General features: G+C 38.8%; 1 long non-coding RNA gene across 3 annotated transcripts in view; it reads left to right on the top strand.

The window, feature by feature from the left end:
• The window catches only part of LOC128314022 (uncharacterized), a 64,694-nt gene that overhangs the window by 13,789 nt on the left and 23,080 nt on the right, over window positions 1-27,825 (top strand). For all 3 annotated transcript variants that reach the window (XR_008295321.1, XR_008295322.1, XR_008295320.1), the window contains exon 3: window positions 26,275-26,374. This is a non-coding gene — a long non-coding RNA (uncharacterized LOC128314022). The remainder of the gene's footprint in view (window positions 1-26,274; window positions 26,375-27,825) is intronic.

The following is a 27,825-nucleotide window of genomic DNA, read 5'->3' as shown; positions in this document are numbered from 1 at the left end:
TGAGTGACAAGACTAAGAATACCTTAAATAAATAAACATGAGATGGCTTTGAATTGGCACATGGAATATCAGACAGTCAATCATATGAAAAGTTTCATTATATCTGAAGTTACCGCTTCCAATGAGATAAAAACGAGAATGACTTAGTATAATTTCAGCTTGAGAAAAGGAAAGGGAACTTAGTTTTATTCAGCATCTACTAGATGCCAGGCCCTTTTATGTACAGAAAGTCATCACTTAATTAACATTTAATTTCACAATATTGAATTATCACCGTAGAATTTCATTTATACCATTTAATAATCACAATATCCTGCAGAGTTGGACCCTGAGATTTAACGAGGTCCAGTAACTTGCCAATGGTTACTCAGAAAGCAAGAGATGACTCTCTTCTTGACTAAGATACCCAGACAGAGTCGCTCATTACTTGCTTGAATGGACTGAACTCGCCTTCACCTCAGGACTGCCATGCATGCTGTACCCTTGGCGTGGAAACTTGACCCTGCTTCAGGGTTTTTTTTCTTTATATCTTTTAAATTGCAGCCTGAACGTTCTCTTTAGGGACTCATTTCTCTCTTGCCCCGGACTGAATCAGGACCACTTATAGCTGCAAGCTCCCGATCATTTTTTTCATAGTATCCGTTTGTGTGCGAGCATTTCTTGAAATGAGTTTTCTGTACTGGACTGTAAGTTGCATGAGATCAAGAAATGCAGCTATTTTGTTCATCATTTTATCTCTGGGCCCTAGCGAAGTACTTTGAATGTGGTAATGACTCAGTGACTATATATTAAGTAAAGTGATGTGAGTGAATTTGCAACCAAATCTGTCTGAGGCTGCAGTCCATGCTATCTTCCTTTGCATCACATGGCTTTCTGATTCCTTCCCTTAAAAATGAACAGGTTTCTGACTTTTTAAAAAATAAACAGGAAAGCACCTGGCCTCCTGTCCCAACCCCTGCCCCAGTTGGAACTCTACATAAGAAGAAGCCCATTTTTAAAACAGCACCTCAATGTCATTTTGCTATTAATAAAATTTTCCCTCTCTAGGCACTAAATGTTGGAATGAGATTTGCCTTTTCTCTATCTCTGTTTTAGCCCAGCAAACCAAGTTTTCAAACATGCATACAGAATGTGTGACAGTCATTTTTTGATCCATGGTAAAGGTTTTAAAGAAACTATTAAAGCAGGCATCTCAAATATATCTTGGAATCAGTATTGATTAGTCCATGAAAAATCAGAAACATCGGGAAATATCCTCAATGAGCTTAGGTGAGAACACTAGTTGAACCTCTATATTTAAGACATTCCAACTAAATGGATCAAAACTTAGGAATGTATGTTTATTGATGATGAATGGTATGTAAATCTGTTATATTTTACAGGATACAAAATATTCAGACCGTTCAACATCAGATTGAATCTCAATGACATGGGTTTTTTAATGCCTGAATTCTGCCGGTGCTAAAAGTCCAAGTGCATAAAATGAAAGAAAATCACATATTCTACACTTTCTATTTGCCCTACCCATTTACTAAAGTGTCTCTCAGATTTCAAAGGTTTAAGCATCAGATGTTTTACCATACTTATAACATCTGCTTCAAACTGATCAGGTAACCTTGAAGAGTATTCATGTATTGAAAGTTTAGTTACAAGTTTGTACAATCAGTATCTAGAAATATAAGTAAATATATTTATTTGTTTGTTTGTTTTAATTTTCAGTAACACATTTAAAATATCTTTCATTATGCAAAGTACAGATGGGATTCAATATTCGACTTTACTTTTCTGAATTCATGTTTTAATTTGTCTAGTTTTATGATTCATCACTAATGGCTCTGCACACACACAATCAAACCTTAATAAATCATTCTTTATCATTTAAGAATATGTTCGGCTAGACGTTACAGACACCTGAAAACTTGGCTTAAACAATGGAGGTTTCGTTATCTTCCTTAACAAAATGTCTGGAGGAAGGTAGCTGCTGGTCTGGGGTCAATAGTTCAATAATATCAGGACATATTTCAATACAGTTCTCTCGTTTCTTTCCTCAGCTATGTTGCCTTATGGCTACAAGATGGTTGCTACACATCAAGAAAGCCAAAGCTTTCCCAGACATCCTTATTGGCCTTCCAACTCTGTCTCATTGGATAGATCTGTGTCACATGGCCTTTCCTAGCACCTGTTAAAAAAGAGACAACAGGTCCAAAATAGAGTCACTTGTGCTAAGCCCCATATAGCAAATCAAGACTTAATATCTAACCTAATTGTAGTTTCGGCCTCTCCCCGGGATGTGACCTTTAACCAGTCAATCTGGAATTACCTGGTCAGCACCAGTAAGGTTATCTGCCCGATAGACCCCTTCTATCCACCATGGAAAGGTGGCCTGGTCTGAAATAATCTACTCTTTGCTAATAACTTTTTTATCCTGCTTCCTTCTGCCCATAGAAGTATTCCATTTTGTATAGCTCATTAGAACTTCTTTCTATCTGTTAAATGGGATTTTGCCTGATTCATGAATTGTTGAATAAAGCCAAAAAGATCTTTAAATTTTACTCAGTTGATTTAGTTTTTTTTAGCGAAGGGTATCAGAAAAGTATTGAAATAGGCCTAGTGCCAATCTGCTCAAAATTCGTATTCTTTTTTTGTAAAGAAGGGAAGGGATGGCTATTGGAGAGTCAATTAATGGTGTCTGCCACAGAACCCATTGGAAACAACCCTTCTTCTGATTAACAGACATACTAAAATTAGTGAAGTCCAGTTGTAGAGGTGGGAGGGATATACGAGGGTGTGAAAAGGGAGGGCCTAGAATACCTCTTGCCCTTGCTTTTCTTATTACCTCAAAGTATCATGGTCTTTTTATTTGACAAAGGCAAGCTTAACAAAAACTCTAAACCCCTCATTGTATTCGGGATGAAATAGAGAACTAGAAGGGATCAATCAGTTTTCTAAGATCACAAAATTAGTAGCAGATCTAGAACAAAATCACACATTTCCTGGTTTGGTCCAATGAGCTTTCTTGTGTACCACACCATCATTTTTTATTTGTCTGACTTTGGTTGCTGCATAATTTATCCTAAGGGAAGTCAGTAATTGTGCTGTCACTGAATTCTAACTATTCATTTTAGCTGTTCTTCTCCAAGTAGAATTCCCCAAACTATTATGTCCAAGACTTCCTTACAACTAGTTATAGAAACATGATATAGAAACATGATGTAGGCTAATGAGGTTTCAATGTGTTAGACCTAATTCACACAACTTTGCTGAGATGAATGAAATATTTGGACTTCCTATGATTTCAAATTGCATTTATGATTTCCACTTACCGTGTTTCACTTTCTAATTTTTCCCCTATTCCTATTTAGATTGCTTGCATTTCCCCCTTTTTTGTTATTAAATGGGAACCATATTTTCTATTTCTAGTCTTCCATTTTTTTTAACAAGAACACTTGAAATACTTGTTTTAATTTCCAGTCACTACACTCCTCTACCATCAATATCTTATTTCGCTTCTCTTTGTTTTGTCTCCTAAACGAAGTTATTATATTTTTACTGCAGTATTTATTTTGATTTACCCACATATTTACTAAATCATTTGATTCGTGTCTCTCCTTTCTAATGGTTCAATGTTCTTCTTACTGAAGAACATCCTTTAGTGGTTCTTTCAGTAAGGAATCTGAAAATGGTCAACCCTATCAGTTTCTACTCAACAATCTCTTTATCATCTTCTTCTCCTTTAATTATAATTGATTTGAATATAAAATTTTAAAGTGACAGTTGTTTTTTCCACAGCATTTTTGAGTATCTTCTTCCATTTTCTGCTGGTTCTATTTTATTGATGCAAAGTTTGCTTCAGCTAATTGTACTTTAGTTAACCTAAGTTTTCTTTCCAGTTTCTTTTAATATATATGTATTTTTAAATTTAGCATTATTTATTTCTATTATATTGTATCTAGATATGGGTTTGTTTGTATTTATTTCATCCCCTATAATTCATTTATTTGCATTTATTTATTTATTTATTTATTTTAAGAGAGACAGACAGAGAGAATGAGTGGGGGAGGGTCAGAGAGAGAGGGAGAGAGAGAATCCCAGGCAGGCTCCACACTGTCATTGCAAAGCCCTAGTCGGGGCTCAAACCCATACACCGTGAGATCGTGACCTGAGCCAAAACCAAGAGTCGAACACTTAACTGACTGAGCCACCAGGAGCTCCCTCCTGTGATTCTTATTAGGCATATGTTTGACCATCTCATTCTTTCCTTCATGTCTCTCAGCAGTAAGAAAATAGCATTTGATCTCCTTCCTTCTGTACTAATTAGGGATAATTTCTTCCTTTGACATGTCTTCCAGTTTATGCAATGGCTCTTTAGCCACTGAGCAGCTCATCCATTGAGGATTTTCATTTCAATGAACATATTTTTAAATTTCTTCAAGTTTTATTTGGTTATTTTTCAAGTTTGCCTTTCCTTTTTTAAAATTATATTTTGTTTCATTTTCATAGCTATTCCTTCTCTAATCGATTTTATCATTCTAAACATACTATTTTGTAGATTCTTGTGGATTACTTTATTACATTAAGGTCATAAGGGTACTAGCTTTTCTATTGTGTCCCCTGATTCTCCCTTTCAGAAATCTGTTTTCTTGTGTGGCTTGTCATTTTAGTATTGTGGGTTTTTCTTCAGCTGTAAGATTGTTGAGACCCCAGGCTGTGCCAGAGTCCTTATACCTAGGTTCGGGATTTGGCTTTGTCAAGTTCACTTTGTTTTTTCCTGTACATCATATTCTTTATTTGAGATTTTCAAATAACTCCGTATGAATGGACACTTGCATAAGGCTCATCTTTGGGGGTTTAATATTTGCTGAGAATTTATTTCTTCCCCTGTAGCAAGCAGAAGCAAATATTCTTGCTGCTTACCTAAACCAGTATCTTCCACAGTGACTGTCTTGTCAGATATGTGCTTATCACTCTGACCACAAATTTCTTCTTTATTTCTGAAGCAATTTCATTTTCCTTTCAAACTTCACTATGTATTATAATTTTTGTTATATTGTATCCAGCATCCCCACAATTTAGGAGAGAAAGATTTATTTGTGTTGCTTCAGCTTGTCATGTTGCTAGAAACAAAAATCCCTTGATTGTTATTATATGATTGTGAATGCATTTATTAAAACATTGTCGAAAGACTGCTACCGTCTTTACTGTTCTTGCCTTTTCTATACCTTTTAAGAACAGAATCGTATGGCTGCTAGAATCAAATCCTCAAGTAATCTGAGTTGCCACTTTTTCATATTGTTTTTACATACCTGATTTTCATATTTTAGATTACGCTTATGGCATAGAGATAGAATGAAATAATTTGTATAGCTTTATATCGGTCAACATACTATTTTCAATTCCTTTAGGCAAAGGAATTTCAGAATTTCATCCATAAAGTTCTTAAACGTTACTTTTCTCTCCATTCCTTTAAGAGCCCCATTTTAACAACTTCCTCCCTTCTCCACTCTTGTTGTAACTCTCAAAGGGGGCAAAAATGAGAGGAAGATACTGAAAGAATTTGCGAGAAATAACCAAAAGAACAAAAATTATGTAATAAGTTGGCAAAAGGAGAGAAGGACATGAAAAAGGCCGAAGAGTAAATTTTTAGGAGTGGAGAAAATAAGATGGGAATGAATAAAGAGGCACTGGACAAATGAAAAGAGAAAGGAGGTAGCAGTGCCGGGATGGAGGAGGTGTAAAGTATTGTGGGTGATAAAAAGAGGAAAACAACAAACTCCTTTATGCCCCTGTGTGCTGGACAGAATATTAGGCACTGTTTATATCTCACGTAGCACCACCAAATGTGTGAACTATGCGTGCTTATGTTATTTCATTTGGTAAATCAGTTCAGTCAGTGAAATTAAATAACTCATCTAAGATCTGAAGGGTTAGTAAAACCCAGAGTCAAAATTCAAACCCAAATCTGTGTTTTCACCAAAAACTGGGGCAGGATTGGAAAGGTCCCTCTCCACCCTCTGTGTGGAACCCAAGACAGATGCCCCAGCTTCTTTTCTTTGCTAGTTAATTACATCTCTGATTAGTATAGGACAAAGGAGAAGCACAGAAGAGAAGGCTGACAGGGTAGAAGGAAATGGCCGGGAGAAAGGAAGATGATTCATTTATAAGCTCTTTGTCCCCTAGAAATGTAATAGGCCTCCTAGGAGGAGACTTTCAGTGTCTGTAGGGACAGCTTGAGTGCCGAAGGAAGCGTTAACCCAGAGGTGAATGGAAACAGAAGTGAAGCATTTTCAGACCTCCCTACTTCAGCAAGCCACAAAAAAAAGTCATAAAAGGTCTTCAACTCCTTCCTCCTCTCCACTCACACTATTATATACTGGCCTGTCCAATATTGCCCTTTAAAACCAAGCCTCCTTCGAGAGCAGTGAATTCACCAGCTGGCATTTCTTCAGCATCAGGACAGTGCATAGGATTCCATGTCATTCTTACAATACAACTTAAATAGGGTTTGCTGCATTATTCACCAACCCCCACTCCTCCAAAAACACCAAAGCAGTATTATGCAGCAGTTTAAAAACTAAACAAATACTATATTCCCACTGATGATGCTATATATCTTATCTCCATGGTGCTGGTAGGGGAAGTCACGTTAGATACACAGTAAGGTAAACTCACCTTGTCATTAAAGTTAAACAAACAAACAAACAGAAGTCCCTTCCTTTTAAAAAAAAGAAAATTAAAAAAAAAATGCTTGCTCATTTTTATCATCATTTTCATTGTGTGATTATTTCCAGAGATGGAAATAAAGGTCATTTTTAATCCCCAAATTCGAGTTTAGTGTTATCTCACATCATCTCTTGATAAATCCATCATTTAATATGGTCTATTCTAATTAGAGACAAGTTTGGAGTTTTCAGTCAAGAATGAGTGTTTCTTCAGGCTCTTAGGTGCAGGAGACTCGGCTAAGTATTTCTGAGGCGGATGGACCTCCCTCTACAAATCTCGAATTGCCCAGGCTTTTGAACTCCTTTTCTCTTTTAAAGCTACCTAGGTTAAAAATTAAGCCCCTACAGTGAAGGGCGCCTGTATTTGCTAGTCCTATTATGCAGCTATACTGAAATGCTTTACAGCTGTCTAAATTAGCATAATTAAATCCACATCAATTAAAAACCTCAATCACCTCTCTCCCCTTCACATGTAGATGGTGACATTTGTCTAAGGTGGGAAATAACAAAGGAACTTTTTAACAGTTGAAGATCTGGCTGAAAAGGAGGGTAATAGGATTGGTCCATTGTCCTGGGTTCACCTTAAAACTGGGAAGCAGTGGTCAATGAGAGCTGTTTGGCCAAAGTAGTATGCAGTTTGCATTTCAATGCTGCTGGCACCGGGGCGGCCATCAGAGATGTGCATTTTACAACAGGCCTTTCCTTCTATGGCTCTTTATCCACCAGTAATGAGGGTAAACAAAGGACCATTATGACTTTGGGGATGGTGGTTGTTTTTAAACTGGGGAAACCGGTGACCTCAGGATAGTGACACGACTACACCGTGTGGTGCTGGCAAAGAAAATTCCTGGAGATGAAAACTGACGTGGGGTCCAGGGGTTAATTTCTGGAACAGACAAATTTGCATACAAATGAAAAATGATGGGCTTTCCGTTCTCCTAAATTTTCAATGTCATCAGCATCAAACAGCAGCCGGCACTCCCTTGCCGTTTGAAGAATATTCATTACTTGTAGAAGAAGGGGCACCTTGTTTGGTGTTCAACTCCATGCAGGTCAATGACTTAATTTGTGAAACTTCATCTGGAGGGTGTTTCTGGTGCATCTTTGTAATTCTTCCAAATATGGCTTACATGATATTTTTATAATCGTAATTTTTTCTGAAGATACATGGAGTGTCACGTGGTTGACTACACGGAGCATTTACCTTTTTCACCTTCATGAGTTATTTAAGCACATTTAGCCAACCTTTCCTTGTTACAGTATTGGAGAAGATAACAAGCTGGTGTATGTTTAGTTACTGGATACAAGAGACAGGCCAGGCCAATGCTTATAAATTTCTTTAGAGCACATGATACTTGGTCACTCTTATTCTGACTTTTAGTTGTTTTTCTTTTAAAGACTAGTTTTTTGGAGCAGTTTTAGGTTCTCAGCAAAACTGAAAGGAAGGTACTGAGAGTTCCCATATACCCTGTCCCCCCCCCCCCCATACATGGACAGCTTCCCCCATAATCGACATCCTAGATGTGCACTTGTTACAACTGATGAACATATACATTGACACCTCACAGTCACCCAAAGTGAAGAGCTTATTTTAGGGTTCACTCTTGATGTTGTACATTCTATGGGTTTGGACAAATATATAATGGCATATATCACACATCATTATAGTATCGTCTAGTATTAGTTTCACTGCTCTAAATATCCTCTGTGTTCTGCTTATTCATCCCTCTCTCTCTTGATCCCTGGCAACTGCTGATTTTTAAGCTATTTTTGCCTTTCCCAGGATGTTATGTACTTGGAATCATCCAGTATGTAGCCCTTTCAGATTGGTTTCTTTCACTTAGTAATCTGTGCTGAAGTTTCCTTCGCGTCTTTTCGTGGCTTGATCACTTGCTCGTTTTTAGCCCCAAATAACATTCCATTGACTCGACATACCACAGTTCACCCGTTCACTTACTGGAGGACACCTTGGTTGCTTCTTAGGAGCTTTTTTTGATGACATAGTTCAATCCCGCTCATTTTTATAATGTTAGAATAATATAAATATGCAGAAAGAAAAAATCATTCAGGGTTCAAGGTCCCAGGATGACTGCCAGTTACTATTTTAGCGTATGCCCTTCCTCACCCCCCTTTTCCATGCTCTATGACTTAGAAATGGTCAGCCCGTTGCAGGCAAGGATGTGATCTGATGGCTATGGCAGAGCTGGATCTTCTTATTAGCTAAGGCTGCCATCACAGAAATCCTGCTAGTGTCCCTTTCTTATGAGTGCAATACTCTCTCCCTTTTCTACTATGCCACGAGTGTTCCAGAAGACCCCAAACTTCCTGAAATCCCCCAGTCTTCCCTTTTCTACCACACAGATTGCTCAGATGCTGCTGTACATGAGTGAATGTTAAAGTACATCAGAATTCTTGTTTAAAGTTTAAGATAATATTGAAATGGTTATATTTGTGTAATGAAACAAAACTATTTCCCTCAGTTCCTCAGCTCTTCAGAACTGTAGGATGGATGCCTCGGTGGCCATGCCTGACTCTTCAGGCCCCTCCAATTTGCTTGCATTTCCTGTGGGGAATAGTGATGCTTTTTATTGAGTCATTGAATGCTTTTCAACACCTTACTTCTCTCTAGTGGGTAAGATGCCTCCTTGGCAGTTTATTGTTCTTGTTTTTTCTCTCTATATACTATTAATAAGAAAGAAAAGAATCATGCATAACCTTTAGAAGTGTTATAAAAGGAGAAGCTCTCCTTTTTAGGATAAAAAATGATTAAGAACTCCCTTGTAGAAATGGCATTAAGGCAGCTGAATTACTACAATATACAAACCATAAGAGCAATATGATAACATGCACAGGGATAAATGGTATCTGCTTTAACCTGGAACTTCACAATGCAGGTGATATAATCTGGTCGTACAAAATTTCTGGTGCAATAAGTGGGCCGGATGGACTTGACAGATATAGGTAGAACTCTGCATTCCAAAGCAACAGAATATACTTTCTTCTCGAGTGCACATGGAACATTCTTCAAGATAGATCACATACTGGGTCACAAAACAGCCCTTCGTAAGTATAAAAGAATTGAGATCATACCATGCACACTTTCAGACCACAATGGTATGAAACTTGAAATCAACCACAGGAAAAAGTCTGGAAAACCTCCAAAAGCATGGAAATTAAAGAACACCCTACTAAAGAATGAATGGGTCAACCAGGCAATTAAAGAAGAAATTAAAAAATACACAGAAACAAATTAAAATGAGAATACAACAATCCAAACACTTTGGGATGCAGCGAAGGCAGTCCTGAGAGGAAAATACATTGCAATCCAGGCCTATCTCAAGACACAAGAAAAATCCCCAATACAAAATCTAACAGCACACCCAAGGAAATAGAAGCAGAACAGCAAGACACCCCAAGCCCAGCAGACGAAAAATAATAAAGATCAGAGCAGCAATAAACAATATAGAATCTGAAAAAACTGTAGAGCAGATCAGTGAAGCCAAGAGTTGGTTTTATGAAAAATTAAACAAAACTGATAAACCTGTAGCCAAGCTTCTCAAAAAGAAAAGGGAGATGACCCAAATAGATAAAATCATGAAGGAAAATGGAGTTATTACAACCAATCCCTCAGAAATACAAGCATTATCAGGGAATACTATGAAAAATTATATGCCAACAAACTGGACAACCTGGAAGAAATGGACAAATTCCTAAGCACTCACACACTTCCAAAACTCAAACAGGAAGAAATAGAAAACTTGAACAGACACATAACCAGCAAAAAAATTGAATCAGTTATCAAAAATCTCCCAACAAATAAAGAGTCCAGGACCAGATGGCTTCCCTGGGGAATTCTCCCAGACATTTAAAGCAGAGATAATACCTATTCTTCTCAAGCTGTTCCAAAAAAATAGAAAGGGAAGGAAAACTTCCAGACTCATTTTATGAAGCCAGCTACTTTGATTCCTAAACCAGACAGACCCAGCAAAAAAAGAGAACTACAGGCCAATATCCCTGATGAATATGGATGCAAAAATTCTCAATAAGATACTAGCAAATCGAATTCAACAGCATATAAAAAGAATTATTCACCATGATCAAGTGGGATCCATTCCTGGGATGCAGGGCTGGTTCAACATTCGCAAATCAATCAACGTGATACATCACATTAATAAAAGAAAAGATAAGAACCATATGATCCTGTCAATCGATGCAGAAAAGGCATTTGACAAAATTCAGCAACATTTCTTAACAAAAACCCTCGAGAAAGTCGGGATAGAAGGAACATACTTAAACATCACAAAAGCCATTTATGAAAAGCCCACAGCTAATATCATCCTCAATGGGGAAAAACTGAGAGTTTTCCCCCTGAGATCAGGAACACGGCAGGGATGTCCACTCTCACTGCTGTTGTTTAACGTAGTGTTGGAAGTTCTAGCATCAGCAATCAGACAACAAAAGGAAATCAAAGGCATCAAAATTGGCAAAGATGAAGTCAAGCTTTCACTCCTTGCAGATGACATGACACTCTACATGGAAAACCGGAAAGACTCCACCAAAAGTCTGCTAGAACTGATACATGAATTCAGCAAAGTCGCAGGATACAAAATCAATGTACAGAAATCAGTTGCATTCTTATACACTAATAATGAAGCAACAGAAAGACAAATAAAGAAACTGATCCCATTCACAATTGCACCCAGAAACATAAAATACCTAGGAATAAACCTAACCAAAGATGTAAAAGATCTGTATGCTAAAAAACTATAGAGAGCTTATGAAGGAAACTGAAGAAGATATAAAGAAATGGGAAAACATTCCATGCTCATGGATTGGAAGAATAAATATTGTTAATATGTCAATACTACCCAAAGCTATCTACATGTTCAATGCAATCCCAATCAAAATTGCACCAGCATTCTTCTCGAAGCTAGAACAAGCAATCCTAAAATTTGTATGGAACCACAAAAGACCCCGGATAGCCAAAGTAATATTGAAGAAGACCAAAGTGGGAGGCATCACAATCCCAGACTTTAGCCTCTACTACAAAGCTGTCATCATCAAGACAGCATGGTATTGGCACAAAAACAGACACACAGACCAATGGAATAGAATAGAGACTCCAGAATTGGACCCACAAAAGTATGGCCAACTAATCTTTGACAAAGCAGGAAAGAATATCCACTGGAAAAGACAGTCTCTTTAACAAATGGTGCTGGGAGAACTGGACAGCAACATGCAGAAGAATGACACTAGACCACTTTCTTACACCATTCACAAAAATAAACTCAAAATGGATAAAGGACCTGAATGTGAGACAGGAAACCATTAAAACCCTAGAGGAGAAAGCAGTAAAAAACCTCTCTGACCTCCGCCGCTGCAATTTCTTACTTGACACATCTCCAAAGGCAAGGGAATTAAAAGCAAAAATGAACTATTGGGACCTCATGAAGATAAACAGCTTCTGCACTGCAAAGGAAACAATCAACGAAACTAAAAGGCAACCATCAGAATGGGAAAAGATATTTGCAAATGACATATCAGCCAAAGGGCTAGTATCCAAAATCTATAAAGAACTCACCAAAGTCCACACCGAAAAACAAATAATCCAGTGAAGAAATGGGCAGAAAACATGAATAGGCACTTCTCTAAAGAAGACATCCAGATGGCCAACAGGCACATGAAAAGATGCTCAACGTCGCTCCTCATCAGGGAAATACAAATCAAAACCACACTGAGGTATCACCTCACGCCAGTCAGAGTGGCTAAAAAGAACAAATCAGGAGACCGTAGATGCTGAAGAGAATGGGAGAAACGGGAACCCTTTTGCACTGTTGGTGGGCATGCAAACTGGTGCAGCCACTCTGGAAAACAGTGTGGAGGTTCCTCAAAAAATTAAAAATAGACCTACCCTATGACCCAGCAGTAGCACTGCTAGGAATTGACCCAAGGGATACAGGAGTGCTGATGCATAGGGGCACTTGTACCCCAATGTTTATAGCAGCACTTTCAACAATAGCCAAATTATGGAAAGAGCCTAAATATCCATCAACTGATAAATGGATAAAGAAATTGTGGTTTATATACTTAATGGAGCACTATGTGGCAATGAGAAAGAATGAAATATGGCCCTTTGTAGCAACGTGGATGGAACTGGAGAGTGTGATGCTAAATGAAATAAGTCATACAGAGAAAGACAGATACTATATGTGTTCACTCTTATGTGGATCCTGAGAAACTGAACAGAAACCCATGGGGGAGGGGAAGGAAAAAAAAAGTTAGAGAGGGAGAAAGCCAAAGCATAAGAGACTCTTAAAAACTGAGAACAAACTGAGGGTTGATGGGGGGTGGGAGGGAGGGAAGGGTGGGTGATGGTTATTGAGTAGGGCACCTGTTGGGATGAGCACTGGGTGTTTTATGGAAACCAATTTGACAATAAATTTCATATTTAAAAAATATATCCTGAAAAAAAAAACAAAAACAAAATCTCTGGTACAATAAGTACCTTTAACATACGTTAATTGATCAGAAATATCTTTAAGGTTTTCATCAAGTTATTTTTATTGCAATTATGACTTCCCAAAGGAATTTTGAAGCGGTAAATGAAATTTCTCAAAGCCTACACGTCCTGTGTAGACAAGGAGTTTTGTATTGATTCTAGTCTGCCTTTGCCTGACCTCATGTAGCAAGTATCACAAAGACATAATTAGAAAATTTGGTACAATATATGGCCCTGGTCGCTGTGTGGTGGAATTATTTGACTGTTGAGTAACTGAAGCCTGTTTGCATCCCCGTGTGTCATGAAAGGCAAACTTCAAAGAAAATATTATATGTCCCAACTCCAGCTCCTGAGTGTCTTGCAAGTATAATACAGCAAGGCTTAAAAGTCCCTGCTGTGGAAAGGGCAACTTGACACTGAATCTACTGGTAAATCACTATTGAAACACTGGTTTGCAAAAGAGTTCTTATTAGATACATATAGTTAAAGCCTTAAAAGGCAGGAGGAAAATACACCCAAGTCATAGGGAAAAAAATGGGGGAGAAAAAGTCTTTAAAGTTGGACAGTATGTGTTGACAAAATTTGGAGATTTTTAAACATGTATCTACACATTTATTTTATAAATTGTACATAAGACTGGCTCCTTTTCCAGTGCAAAATCAAATATTTAGATTTGCAAAAACCTATGGAAGCCAGATTTTAGACAAAAAGGGATTTTTTTGTCAGACTGTCAGTCTCTGAATTTCATCACAATCTGTTCAGCTGTTTTGGTTGCAGGCAGGCGTAAACCGTACTGGGTAAGTGTGTGTTTGTATTTATTATTAAAATGGGGATGCTAAATCCTGCTTTCTAACAGTCTTCACATTCTTTAAGGCTGTGTTGGTCAGAGAAGCAGACTCAAGAAGTACAATACGAGAGTCATGTGGGCAGGGGGAGGGAGAGAGGACCCAATGGCAAATGCCTTTGACGGGTGCCTCTTTGCAAAACAGGGCTTGGAATTTTTGCAAAAAAATGACCCTGGCATTCTGCCTCATAACTTTTCCTTCACCTGTGTGTACTGATGCTTGCCTTGAAGAGGGATGGGAAAATGATCTGTCGGTGGCAGATTGAAATGTTTTATTTAATTGCCATGATTCCCTTATCTTTATCCTCTGCACTAATCTAAAAATAATAAGTTGGGTTGACACTTTCAATATCCTTTAACGTGCATGTATGCTTGTATGTGAAGATTGCTAGGGAGAATATCACAGCTAGAACCTGCATCTCCGGAAGGTGGGACATTATATTAAAGAACAAGCAAATAAACAAACACCAAGTCTTATTTAATTCCATGTCTGTGGGGTGCATTCTTACTCCAGCCAGGACTTTCTGATATATGGCTCACAATATACAGAGTCGCATCTAGCAAAAATGAGACTTAAGATGACACCATCCTTCAGAAGTAAAGCTCTTTACCAAAGGAGGATAATTCAGTTGTTCCTAGTCACAATGGACTATGACAGAGTAAACATTTGAGGTCTATTTTCATATTTTAAAGATGTATAAAACTTTGACTTTTAATTGTCTTACTCTGCTCAGGCTGCCATAACAAAATACCGCAGACTGAGTGGTTTAAACAATAGAAATGTATTTTCTTACAGTTCTGGAGGTCTGAAGGCCAAGATCAAGAGGACAGGAGGGTTGGTTTCTGGTGAAACCTTTCTTCCTGCCTTGCAGACAGCAACTTTTTGCTCTGTTATCACAGGGACTTTCTTGTGTGTGCACACAGAAAGAACCTCTGGTGTCTTTTCCTCTGATAAGAACACCGATCCTACTGGATGAGGGCATACTTTCAGGACGTCACTTAACCGTAATGACCTCCTTAAAGGCCTTATCTCTAAAGACAGTCACATGGGTGTTAGAGCTTTAACGTATGATTTTGGGAGAGGACAGGGTTTAGTCCATAATGCTAAGATAACGCAAAGGCTCACTGGAATTTCAGGTTTCTTTGTATCTGGCTGGCTTTTTACATTAATTCAGTGTAAGACTAGTCTCCACATTCTGCTCAGAACTTTTGATTTGCAGCTTTATCTATTTCTGATTAGTAACACATGGTAAAAATGAATGCTGTCGCCCCATACATGTGATTTGGTAGACAAATTATTTCTAAACATAAGGCCTTTGTAGAGAAATAACTGAAGGTATTCTTGGTGGTTAAAAAAGGTTGAGCACTTCTGGAGAGAATATCACCTGCCTGAGGAGGTGAATTCAACTAAGAAAACTCTCGAGATCACTTCCAGCTTTCAGATCTAAGAATCTATGAATTCGGTCATATTCATAATACAATTTTATTCCCAAGAATGAAGAATTGTATGGCATAAAGAACTCAGTAAAATATAGCAAAACAATTTTCCTTCCAAAATTTTTTTAAAAATTTTATTTTAGGGAGAGAGAGAGTGAGCAGGGGAGAGGAGCAAAGGGAGAGAGAAAGAGAGAGAGGGAGGGAGAGAGAATCTTATGCAGCCTCCACGTTCAGTGCAGAGCTTGACGTGGGGCTTGATCCCACGACTCTGGGAATATAAAGTGAACCAAAATCAAGAGTCAGATGTTCACAACCAACTGAGCCACTCTGACACCTCTTCCCTTCAAATTTTTAAGTAAGTGAGTTTTACTGCTAGATTTACAAAGAACAATAAAACTCCTAAGCCTGGTTGTGTACTTGTGGCAGAGATGGCCCTTCTGGATGTTCACCCATCCCATTTCCTCTCTCTGGCACACAAGGAGACTCCATTTCCAGCTTCTTTCAGGATTGGCCATGGATTAGGTCTTGGCCATCCAGAAGTGGATGGAAGTGAGATACAGCACTTCCAGAACTGCCCAGCAAACCATCTCTGTGATCTTTCACGATTTTTCTTCTCCTTTGGAAGTAACAATGGAGGTCATTCGTTGAAGTCACAAGATACACAGGGCTTGGGTCCGATAGTCACCACTTGAAAGAGGCACCCAGGAAAACTCTCATCAGAGAGTCTTTGAGACTTTGAGACATCAGAGATGTCTTTAAGAACAAGAAATATATTTTGTTGTGTTAACCCATGAGATTTGGGGGTTGTTTGTTACAGCAGCTAGCATTAAATGTCCTTACTAATATAGTATCAAGGACGTTTAAAAAAATTTGGGACAGCAGATTGTGTTTTATCTATTTATTGAAATATATGTACCATTGAAGATATACTGGACAAAAACTACAGAATTTCTAATTGTTTTATGAAATCAAATGGATGTAGTTGCTATTCTGGTAATGTTTGTTTCCATCACCATCAAGATTCTGACCAGAATCCTTCTGAATCAGCTATTTATTTATCTATTTATTTATTTATTATTTTCCACTAGGTGCACCCACAAACCAAGCTTTAGGCTTCCACCTGTTCACATCTTTGATACTATTGAACATTGGGGAGCACTTTTATTTACTTATTTATTTTTAAGTTTATTTATTTTTTAGAGAGAGAGAGAGCACACACAAGATCAAGCAGGGGAGGGGTAGAGGGGAAGGGTACAGAGGATCTCAAGCAGGCTCTGTGCTGACAGCAGATAGCCTGATGCAGGGCTCAAACTCACAAACCGTGAGATCATGACCTGAGCCAAAGTCAGACACTTAACCAGCTGAGCCCCCCTGGCACCCCGGGGAGCACTTTAAAAAAATGGACTTAAAGCCAACGATCAGATGCCACATGCACTTTCCCCATCCTCTGAAATACATCTGGTGAGAATTCTGTATCTTCTGAATTCCATCCATGTGACAAAACCAACAGCTTAGTTCAGGGATGGCAGGTATGTTTTATCTGATGTGTCTACTCAATGAGTTTGTAGTAGCTGTATTGTGAAGGATCAGAGGTAGAGCCTCAGATCACTGGAAACATGTTTGTCTGCCAAAGTCCAGAGAATGTGGGCTGGAGGTGTCTGTGTCCTGTACTTCCATTGTTGGCATATACTGTGTTTCTAAGTACTATATTTCGGCATCCATCTGTCTACTTCAGGGAGGATCCAGTCTTGATGAAAATGTTGAAACCCCTTGACTCTAAGTTGTCTGACTCACCTCCCATTACCAGTGAAAAATGGAACTGTATAAGTTCTGGTATCTAAAGTCTAGAGTTCACAGACAAACTAATAGATTCCATGCCTTTTATTAGATGATGGTAAGTGTTAAGAAGTGAACATTACCATATGTCGTTGATGGGAATGTTTGTTGTGATAAATTTTCTCTCGTGCAATCTAGTAATACGTATCAAAATATAAAGTAGATCTATACTTTCACTCAGTAATTGTACAGTTTGGACTTTACCCTAAAAATGCAAATGAACATTTACATATAGTGACATCGGTTGTAGCAGCAATATTCATCATTAAAGGTTTGGTTAAATAAGTTACGATACATTCATCTGATGGAACACTATATGGACTTTGAATAAAGTAGACCGATGTGGCATGAAAAGTTGTCCATGATAAAATGTAAAATGAAGAATGCAAGTTGTAGAATAACATGCATTATGTTAATTTATCTAATATGCAGTTTACAGAGTAGTGCATAAAATATTCTATCTAGTGATTTTGTATGCTGGATATAAGAATATACAGGAAGTACAGGGGTGCTTGGGAGGCTCAGTCAGTTAAGCGTCCAGCTTCGGCTCAGGTCATGATCTCACAGTTTATGAGTTCGAGCCCTGCGTCGGGCTCTGTGCTGACAGCTGAGAGCCTGGAGCCTGTTTCGGATTCTGTGTCTCCCTCTCTCTCTGCCCCTCCCCTGCTCGTGCTCTGTCTCTCTCTTTCTCTCTCTCAAAAATAAATTAAAAAAAAAACATTAAAAAAATTAAAGAAGAATATACTGGAAGTACATATCCCACATGTTAAAAGACACTATACCTGTGGGATAGGATGAAAACAAGGGGTAAGGCATGATCTAAGTAGCTTTACATACTTGTCTGTGTGTCCAGTTTTTTTTTTCAATTAGCACACATTGCCTTGTTGTCAGCAAAAGCAGTATAATCAGCTAGAAGCTGATAATTTCAGTATTTTCATTAAGATAAAATAAAAATCCTAAATGTAAGAATTCAAAAACGCTTCTATAAGATACACCGGTATTCTAATATATGTATAGTATATTTTAAAGTTTACCCACAACTGTGGAAAGATAATCAATACAAAGAAAATGGAGACAATAATGGTTTGCACTGGGAAGTCTGATTTTAAATCAAATTTTCATGGAAGTCTGTTTTTGAAGAATACTAGATGATATATTGATTGCCTAGAAAATACAATAAAAAGTAGATAAGCCAATCAAGAAGGTCAGCATGTGCAGTGGGTGCTATATCTATTGATTTTTGCTTACCTAGAATCCATTCCTCCTTCTTATGGTATTAGAAGTATAATGCCTTTATCTGCTATTTTTTTTAGAGACTCATTGTGTCTTGCCCTATTCTGGCCAGTGGATGAGCATGGGACCTAAGCTATGCCCATCATACTTTCTTCTAAGAATTATTATTTTGAACACAATTTCATGGAGAGTAGTGGGAACATCCTGGCTCTGCAACACTCTACTTTTGTGTAGTTTTGTTCTATTTGTTTCTTTGTTTGTGTTACTTTTCCATGGTTTAGTCATTCATTTATTCAACGAGTATTTATTTAGGTGCTATCTACTGTGTAAAATGTCCCTGCCCTAGTATTTTACTTAAGATCAATAATAAATGTAAGTCAGCAAATGTATAATATGTGAAACAATAATAAGTACTACAGAGAAAAAATTAAGGAAAGCAGGAGAATGGGATGCTTCTCTATGGGGCGGAGTTGAAATTTTGAATGTTTACTTATTTATTTTGAGAGAGCACGAACGGGGAAGGGGCAGAGAGAGAGAGAGGGAGGGAGAGGGAGAGAGTGAATCTGAAGCAGGCTCTGTGCTGTCAGCGTGGAGCCCATCGTGGGCCTGGATCTCACGAACCATGAGACTGACCTGAGCTGAAACCAAGAATCAGTCGCTTAACTAAATGTACCACCCAGGTGCCACGTGGGATTGAAATTTTAAATGGGGGGGGGGGGTGGGGGGAGAGGCGCCTGGGTGGCTCAGTTGGTTAAGTATTGACTTTGGCTCAGGTCATGATCTCTCATGTTTTATGTGTTCCAGCCCCACAATGGGCTCACTGCTCTCAGCACAGAGACCATTTTGTTTATTCTGTTCCTCCCCCACTTGAGCCTTGTCTTTCTCAAAATAAATAAATAAAGTTAAATAAAAAGGAAACTTTAAATGGGGAGGGAAGGAAGATCTCATTGAGAAGGTGAGGTGTGAGAAAAACCAGAAGGAGGTGTGGGAATGAGCTACATGGTTATCTGGAGAAAGACCCAAAGATGCAAAGGTCTGAGGTGGGATTATGCCCTGGGTCTTCAAGGAATGTGAGTGGAGCAGAGGGAAGGAGAGAGAGGGTGGTAGGAGGTGAGGTCAGAGTGGTCTGGGGGCTGGGGGAAGATCACATAGGGATTCCATGGTCAAGAGAAAAGATGTTGGCTTTGATCCGGAGTGAAATGGAGCCATTGAACAGTTTAAGTAGGAGAGTAGCACTTCTTGATCTACGTTTAATATCATCTATTTGGGGGCACCTGGGTGGCTCAGTCAGTCCTTCTGACTTCAGCTCGGGTCTTGATCTTGTGGTTTGTGAGTTCAAGCCCTGCGTCAGGCTCTGTGCTGACAGCTGAGAGTCTGGAGCCTGCTTTGGATTCTGTGTCTCCCTCTCTCTCTCTGTCCCTCACCTGCTTGTGCTCTGTCTCTCTCTCTCTCTCTCAAAAATGAATAAACATTAAAACAAAGAAACAAACAAAGAAACAAACATCATCTATTTGTTTATTAGGTTGGAAATCGCCTGAAGAAGGTCAAGGGCAGAAACCCAGGGACTAGTTAGGAGGTTCCTGCATTCATCCAGGTGAGGAATGATGGTGGCTTTAAAGAGGATGTAGACCTTGAGGTGATGAGAAACCATGGGATTCTAGAAATATTCTGTTGTTCAGCTTTTCCTTTGATTCTATGAGTGATTCTACATCCTTTCAATCAATTATTTTTCTCTGTCAAGTTAGACATTTTGGGCTTTTATTCTTGTAATCCAAGAACTCTAACAAACTCACAATGTCCATAAAAAATAAGAAAAATAATAATCTTTTACTAACACTGTGATCTTGAGTAAATTAACCTATTTGCACCTCTTTTCTTCATCTAATATAGTGATGTAATATATTACCCCTAAAATACTGGTGTAATACCAGGTTGAACCGTATGAAACTGTCATTTTTGTAGGTCAAAAATAGTCCCATACTGACAAGTTTATTTGGCTTACCTCCAGAACCTGCCTTGCTGGCTGTTGTGAGGATTAAAGGAGCAAATATATATAAAACATTTAGGATGGGGTCTAGTACATTGTAAGAACAAATTAAGTGTTAGCAATTACCACTCTTATTATTATATATATATATATCACATTTTTCTGTGATAGCCTCTCGGGATAGGCCAGACAAGCAACATCACCCACACGTTTGAAAGAGCTTTCTCCAGTACTTTTAAAAGGTGTTTGTTCACAAATTGTGCCATTTGGTTCGCAAAACAATCCAATGTGGTATGGAGCACATGGGTTTTTTTTTTTATTTTTGAATTTTTTTTAATATATGAAATTTATTGTCAAATTGGTTTCCATACAACACCCAGTACTCATCCCAAAAGGTGCCCTCCTCAATACCCATCATCCACCCTCTCCTCCCTCCCACCCCCCATCAACCCTCAGTTTGTTCTCAGTTTTTAAGAGTCTCTTATCCTTTGGCTCTCTCCCACTCTAACCTCTTTTTTTTTCCCTTCCCCTCCCCCATGGGTTTCTGTTCAGTTTCTCAGGATCCACATAAGAGTGAAAACATATGGTATCTGTCTTTCTCTGTATGGCTTATTTCACTTAGCATCACACTCTCCAGTTCCATCCACGTTGCTACAAAGGGCCATATTTCATTCTTTCTCATTGCCACATAGTACTCCATTGTGTATATAAACCACAATTTCTTTATCCATTCATCAGTTGATGGACATTTAGGCTGTTTCCATAATTTGGCTATTGTTGAAAGTGCTGTTATAAACATTGGGGTACAAGTGCCCCTATGCATCAGCACTCCTGTATCCCTTGGGTCAATTCCTAGCAGTGCTACTGCTGGGTCATAGGGTAGGTCTATTTTTAATTTTTTGAGGAACCTCCACACTGTTTTCCAGAGTGGCTGCATCAATTTGCATTCCCACCAAGAGTGGAGCACATGTTTTAAAGTCTTCATTGCTCATTTAAATCAACTAATGAAATGAATAAGTAATTTGTACACGTTTGATATTTTCCCCCAATGGAAGAGATAAAATTATTGTATGTTATCGTGACACGGACATTTTAACCAATGCGATGTACAAAAGCAAAGTTTGGAGCTTTTGATCTTCAGGGTGCAGTTCAATGCTCATGTCCTTCTGGAGAAATCCTATGATTCCTAGGCCCATTTTGTTGCTCTCTCTTCCAGGCTGCAGAGCTCTTTGCTTGTAACTGTTAGCAAAGAGACGTTTTGTAAACAGTACATGTAGTCGTGCCATCATTCTGGGTATGTGTCTTCTCTCCTCCGCTTTGATTCCTTCTTTATCTCTGATTTCTCTACACCTAGCACAGTATCGGACACCAAGTGGTTGCCAAGTAAATGGTTACAAAATTAACAAGGAACTAAGTGAACAAACGACTTAATGATTATTCTCTCTGCTCTATTCATTAGAAAACCAAAACCCTATAGTGAGGTAGATTGCCCAATTTTGCACAACTACCAAAAGGATAAGCTAGGAGTCAAACCCAGGTTGCACGAAACCATGTCCAGAAGGCCATCAGATACGGCATAAAGCGTCACACCAAAACGAGAGAATGGTGTGCTCAGCCTTGAATGTGCCTACCAGACGAGAACCTACCCCAGATGGCATTTCCAATTTAATCAACATCACCTGTGAGCCAAACTGAACAGTAAATGTTAAGACAGGATCACTAATAATGGGGACCTGGAATGTAGCCAGAATTAAAACAATGATCTGCTTAACAATCCCTCTGGGCTGGATGCATGCGGAGAACGGATAAATGCTGGATATCGAAACAGCTGTTCTATGGCAAACTGAAATGGGGCAATCATAGATAGCAAAGGGAGAAGAAACACTTGAAAGTTGTCTTAAATAAAGGAGTGCTTTAAATAGTGTGTGACCTGGCTATGGCCTCTTAAGAAGCAACCACCACATACAAACCACCCTGGCGTGCAACTCTAGAGAACGAGGTAGCTTTTGGTGAGCAAAGACTATGAAATTATAAAAGGCAATGACAAGTGGTACCTATCAGTTCCCAGTATGCATAGACCATGTTAGTCCAAACATCACCTTGGGATATGAAGACCAGTGCTGTAAGTACAAACTCCAGATGTCATCACCTCCACAACTTTGCCTCCTAAACATGACCATTTTCCACAACCTCCTTATAAACATTGGCTAAATGACCCTATTTTTCACATACTGCTTATTGCTTCATTATTTTAAGATTATAATGATATGGCGTCTTCTCAATGTAGTCGCAAATTGCCTTAGATCAGAAACCAAAGCTGATGTTCAAAATGCTTAACAACCAGACATAGACATAGAGTGACCAGAATGCTGGCTTGACACTGTTTCGGCTTGCTCAAGTTACTGTCCTCATTCTTTGGGGTTGATGACGCTACATGAAGAAGTGTCATGGGACTGCATACACAGTGTTCTTGGAAAGGACTTTTTGATTGATTGACTCCCCAGGTTCATTTTTATACTTGTCTGTCCTTTGAGGAAATCCCGTATCATCGTGTTCCTTTACCATCCATACGACTGTATGAAAATAAGCATGTCAATGACAAACTTCGGTCTAAAAACAAGGGGACAACCAAGTTAAGGAATCAATTGTTCAAAATAAGTTCAGGTACTCGACAGTCATTTTAAAATACATACTCTGCGTCACTGTGGGAATCTGGAGATTAAAAACAACGGTACTTACATTTCAGGAGCATATAGGTTAGTAGAAATAGAAATCTTACCACTGTTACTGCCAACTATAATATGACCAAATGTTTTAAGAATCAGCTCAGTATAATCATTATAACAGCTACAAGATCTCTCTAGGGTTGGTAGGTGCAGTTGGATTTCATGTATATAAACATCGGATCATCTCATCCAAACTTCTCAGTATCACAGCTTCCCTGAGAGGTGGCTAGCAGCTTTGTTGGATCACTTACAGTACTGGGGAGAGAGGCCATTGTCTTATAAGAGAAGCTACGTATTTTTAAGAGAATGAATTTAAAAAAGCACTTTGCAAGATATACTACAATTGTGGATTTTCCCACATGACCTTCTCTAAATTACTCATTACGACTTTACGTAGAGGCTGCTGGGTGGCTCAGTCGGTTAAGTGTCTGACTCTTGGTTTCGGCTCAGGTCATGAGCTCACGGTTTGTGGGTTTGAGCCCCACGTCAGGCTCCTTGCTGGCAGCGCAGAGTCTGCTTGGGAGTCTCTCTCTCTCCCTCTCTCTCTGCCCCTCCCCAACTCATGCTGTCTCTGTCTGTCTCAAAATAAATACATAAACTTAAACAAAGGAAAGAAAAGAATTTAGGTAAACTAGATCTTAAGGTCAAAGTGATTCTCAAACTTGTATCCAAAATATCTCCTGGTGTTCACCCTTAGATATAAAATGGTAATCAAGTATAACTTTGACTAAATCTCAAGAGCACTATGATAACACATGATGAAAGATATTTATGTAGTAGGAAACTTCAGAAAAGTAAGGGACATTTTCATCCATTTTTCCTTGTCCTCATTTAGTTGGGTCATTTGATCTGAGTTGGTAAGTTGCTTCCCAACTAGTTTGTTTAGGTTTAACAAAAACTGTTAGTTCTTCTTAGCCATTTTGATGTGGGTAAACCTTTCCTGCATATCTACTAAATTCTGATACTCTGGTAAGATAGATACAGGACCACACAGATATTATCTCAACTCTTGAGGAGCTTAGAGTCAGATCAGGAGAGGCAGACCTCCAAGTAAACAAGAACAACATAAGGTTTTCGACATGTGTGAGAACACATGAATGAGCAGGAATCAAAACTGTCACAAAGAAAGAGTGGTCAGTTCTCTTTTTCGTGTCGGCTGGCCTTCACCAACATAACCATGTTCCAAAGAGAGAAGAGAATACATTTTTTTCCCAGATAGCTCTCTGGGACATATCCGACCACTATTCCTTCTATGTAAACCATTTAATTAGTATGCTCCTCTGTGTTTGTAGCTTTCTGATGGCTATTGTAGGATTCCTAGGGATGGTTTGAATATGTCCCCGAAGAACTGTATTTAATGGGTTTCAGACAGTTAATAAGGTCTTGATGGGTAAACTATTGGAAACCACCTAAAGCAGTATAACACCGTGCTTTACATACGTCATTCGGACTATTTCTGGTATAGCTATATCACCTATCTATGTAGAGGCACCTCGTAATTTGAAGAAAATATGGATGACGAGATGAGAGTGATCACAAATGCTTCCTATCTCCACCACATTCCAGGTTATTTGTTTTGAGCCTGCTCTCCGAGATACCTTTCAGGTCGACCGAAATAATTCTATTGTTTCTCTGACACTATTTGGCGTTGCTATCCATTTAACTCCAGCTGTAAAACAGCTTTGTAAGAGCACTGCAGTGTCACATTACAGAGAACAGATGTCAAAATAAAGGTTCGCTAACTTGAAGCAACTTACATAAATAGAACGTTCAGGTGTGTCTGTGACCACAAGGGGAGAAAGAGAAATTGTGTTTTGTGCAGTTGAATGATATCAAGGACAGGCTCTTTCCTTGAGATGCCAACAGAGGAATTTTGTTAGCAGTATTCTGTGAACAAAACACTTAAGAGAATGTATGTATACAATAGCTTAAAAAAAAAGGGTTACTGACACAGATGCCAATTTGGTGGGGCATATGGAACATTTACACTTGCCTTTTTCCTTCTTTCTTGCTACAGCTGGTGCTGATTTAGTATGTGAAATTTTACTAGCAGGAGTGCTAATCAAGACCGAGATTCTGTAAGGATTTAGTCATTTATGTAGGGGAAACTACGGGTGTCATTAAAAAGTAGAAGATCATCTTATGGAAAAGCATTATCGTTATCAACCTCATTTTTAAACTAAACAGACACAATGGTACTGTAAGTATCACTTTAGCAGCCGAAAAAGTCAGAATGTGTTCCAGATAATGTTCTAAGAGGATTGCACCCGCAGTTTAAAGTTTGGTAGTGTCGGAGTGCTGCAGAAGGTCAGCAGTTCAACACTTAGCTGCTTAACTTTGCTGTGGGGTGGTTCAGCAAAACTGCCTTTCGGAACCATTCGATTTTTAAGGAACGAAGCATAACTGTCAATGCTCTAGAAGGCGACAGCCTTTTCCTGAATCGTTTGGGGGGAGAGGCTTCTCCCTTCTGTTTCGGAGTACAAAACTTTGCAACAGGGGGCCGAATTTCATACAATAGTGCCACCGATCGTGCAGGGGCTGAGAGAAAAATTAAATTAAAAGAAAGAAAGAAAGAAAGAAAGAAAGAAATCTTTCCCAAGCGGCATCAAAAGCATTGCCGGTGCATTAAATATGTTGTACAGGTGGCTCGGTAGAGCTGGAGACCTGCACAGCAGCTCCAAGACATCTGCTGCCTGAGGAAACTCGCAATGTGGCAAAGGGGTGTCTGGAGCTCCCTGCGGAAGGGCGCAGGTGCCCAGGGCTTCGCTGTCGCAGAGGAACCGAGAGTCTTGGTGGGGCCTCGCGTGAAGCGGGGCGTCCTTCGCCCTCCTCCCAGTGACCGTTTAGAGGGCAAGGAGGGCCAGCCGTGACAAACCGGAGAGGTGGTGTCGGGCGAGTCGTGGGTCCTTTTTGAAAAGCATCTCCGAGGGCTTTGTCCCTCGGCGTGACGACGAGCAGGAGCCCTCAGTCGAACCGTTTTCCTTTTTTTCCAGGTTTCATTTCCGTGGCTCACCGCGAGTCATTTCTTGTTTTCCTGATCCGTGCCTTCCGTGTCCTCAGAAGAGATCTTTGAAAGGTGACGGTTGCTAAAATGTAAGCAACCGAGTATCTTATCATAAAATAATTAATGTTTCTATGTTTTAGACGGTTGGTTTAATTGTTTCAGAATATTTTGACATAAGCGTGGCACTTTTTGAAGCAGAAGACATATTATGACTTATAAATAACTGTTTTAACTAACTAATTAAAATTCATTTATTGAGTACCACCACCTCCCAACAACTATGTTGCAAACAGAAGGGACAAAGATTGTATGACACAATCTATAGCCCTTGTTCAGAATCTAGAATATTTTAAAAATTAATTAGTAAATCTCTTAATTAGTTTATTTACTCAGGCTTTAATAACATTTTTACTATGAGCATGACCATCTGGGCTATCTGATTAAAACTGGAAAGGTTGAAGACCCATCCTTTCCCCAGCACATGAAGGGGAAAGGGTGAGTAGGGCGACACTGAAGTGTCAAATTCTGGAACAACTCACATGGACCTCTTTCTCTTTTCCCTTTCATCGGAACTCCCTTCCAGCAATAATGGTGCCTGAGAAATGAAGCTTCAAGAAGTGAAAGAAAGGGCAGCTAGTTAATGGGATGTTTAGTTATTTAAACACACAAGAGGGTAATAGAATTCTTTTCCAAAAAGGCAAAAACTGGAGTAAAAACTGAGTATTTGTAGTCATTTATTTACGTATATACAATTCCAACTACAGTGATTTCTAAGCACCAAGAAGTTCCCCTTAAAGATGATGTTGAAGGAAATACCTTTTATTTCTGAAATTGTACCTGATGAATATTGTTAGAGAATTTCGTCAGTGAGGCGGGCATTCAGGTGGAAACATTTGTGATAGGTTCCAGGGTGCAAAAAAACTGTTCCTCCCCCTTCAAACTATCTTAAATTTATCCTTCATCATTTATTATGTTGTCATACTTATGAATCATAGGGAAAAATAAAATACCTTATTTGAAAAAGAAACAGGTATTCCCTCTCTTTAAAATATATCAGGTTAGCTAGCTGAAGCATAAATTAGGATGGTCTACAAACTGTTAATGGTGATAGCAAGCATATGGCCAATTTGAACTGTCTGCAGGTCAACTTTTACTTTTGCTTTCCAAATGTCTGTCAGTCATTGTTAGGATCTAAATCCATGTGTTAATGGGTGAAATTCAACAATATGAAATCGTTCAGTAAATTCTGGGAACAAGCCAACTTTTTGGTCTTTGTCTGTCGTATGCAACCTTCCCGGATAGCACACTTACAAATTTCGGCCCAGTGAGAAGAAACCCTTTGAAGAGTACTGTTGCCTTTGCTGTGTTCAGTTAGGAAAAGGATATATAATCATACGGAGTGTGTGCGTATGTATGTGCGCATAGGTGTGTGTGTGTGTGAATGTTTCTATGCACACATGAATTGGGTTCTCAAAGAACCAGTAAGGCGCTCAGATTGGCACATTTACCAGTGTTATGAGTGTTTCTGTTGCTGTGATTA

This window comes from Acinonyx jubatus, chromosome C1 (genome assembly GCF_027475565.1).
Source record: "Acinonyx jubatus isolate Ajub_Pintada_27869175 chromosome C1, VMU_Ajub_asm_v1.0, whole genome shotgun sequence".
Lineage (NCBI taxonomy): Eukaryota > Metazoa > Chordata > Mammalia > Carnivora > Felidae > Acinonyx > Acinonyx jubatus.
Note: the sequence above shows the minus strand (reverse complement) of the source record. Positions and strands in the feature narration are given on the sequence as shown.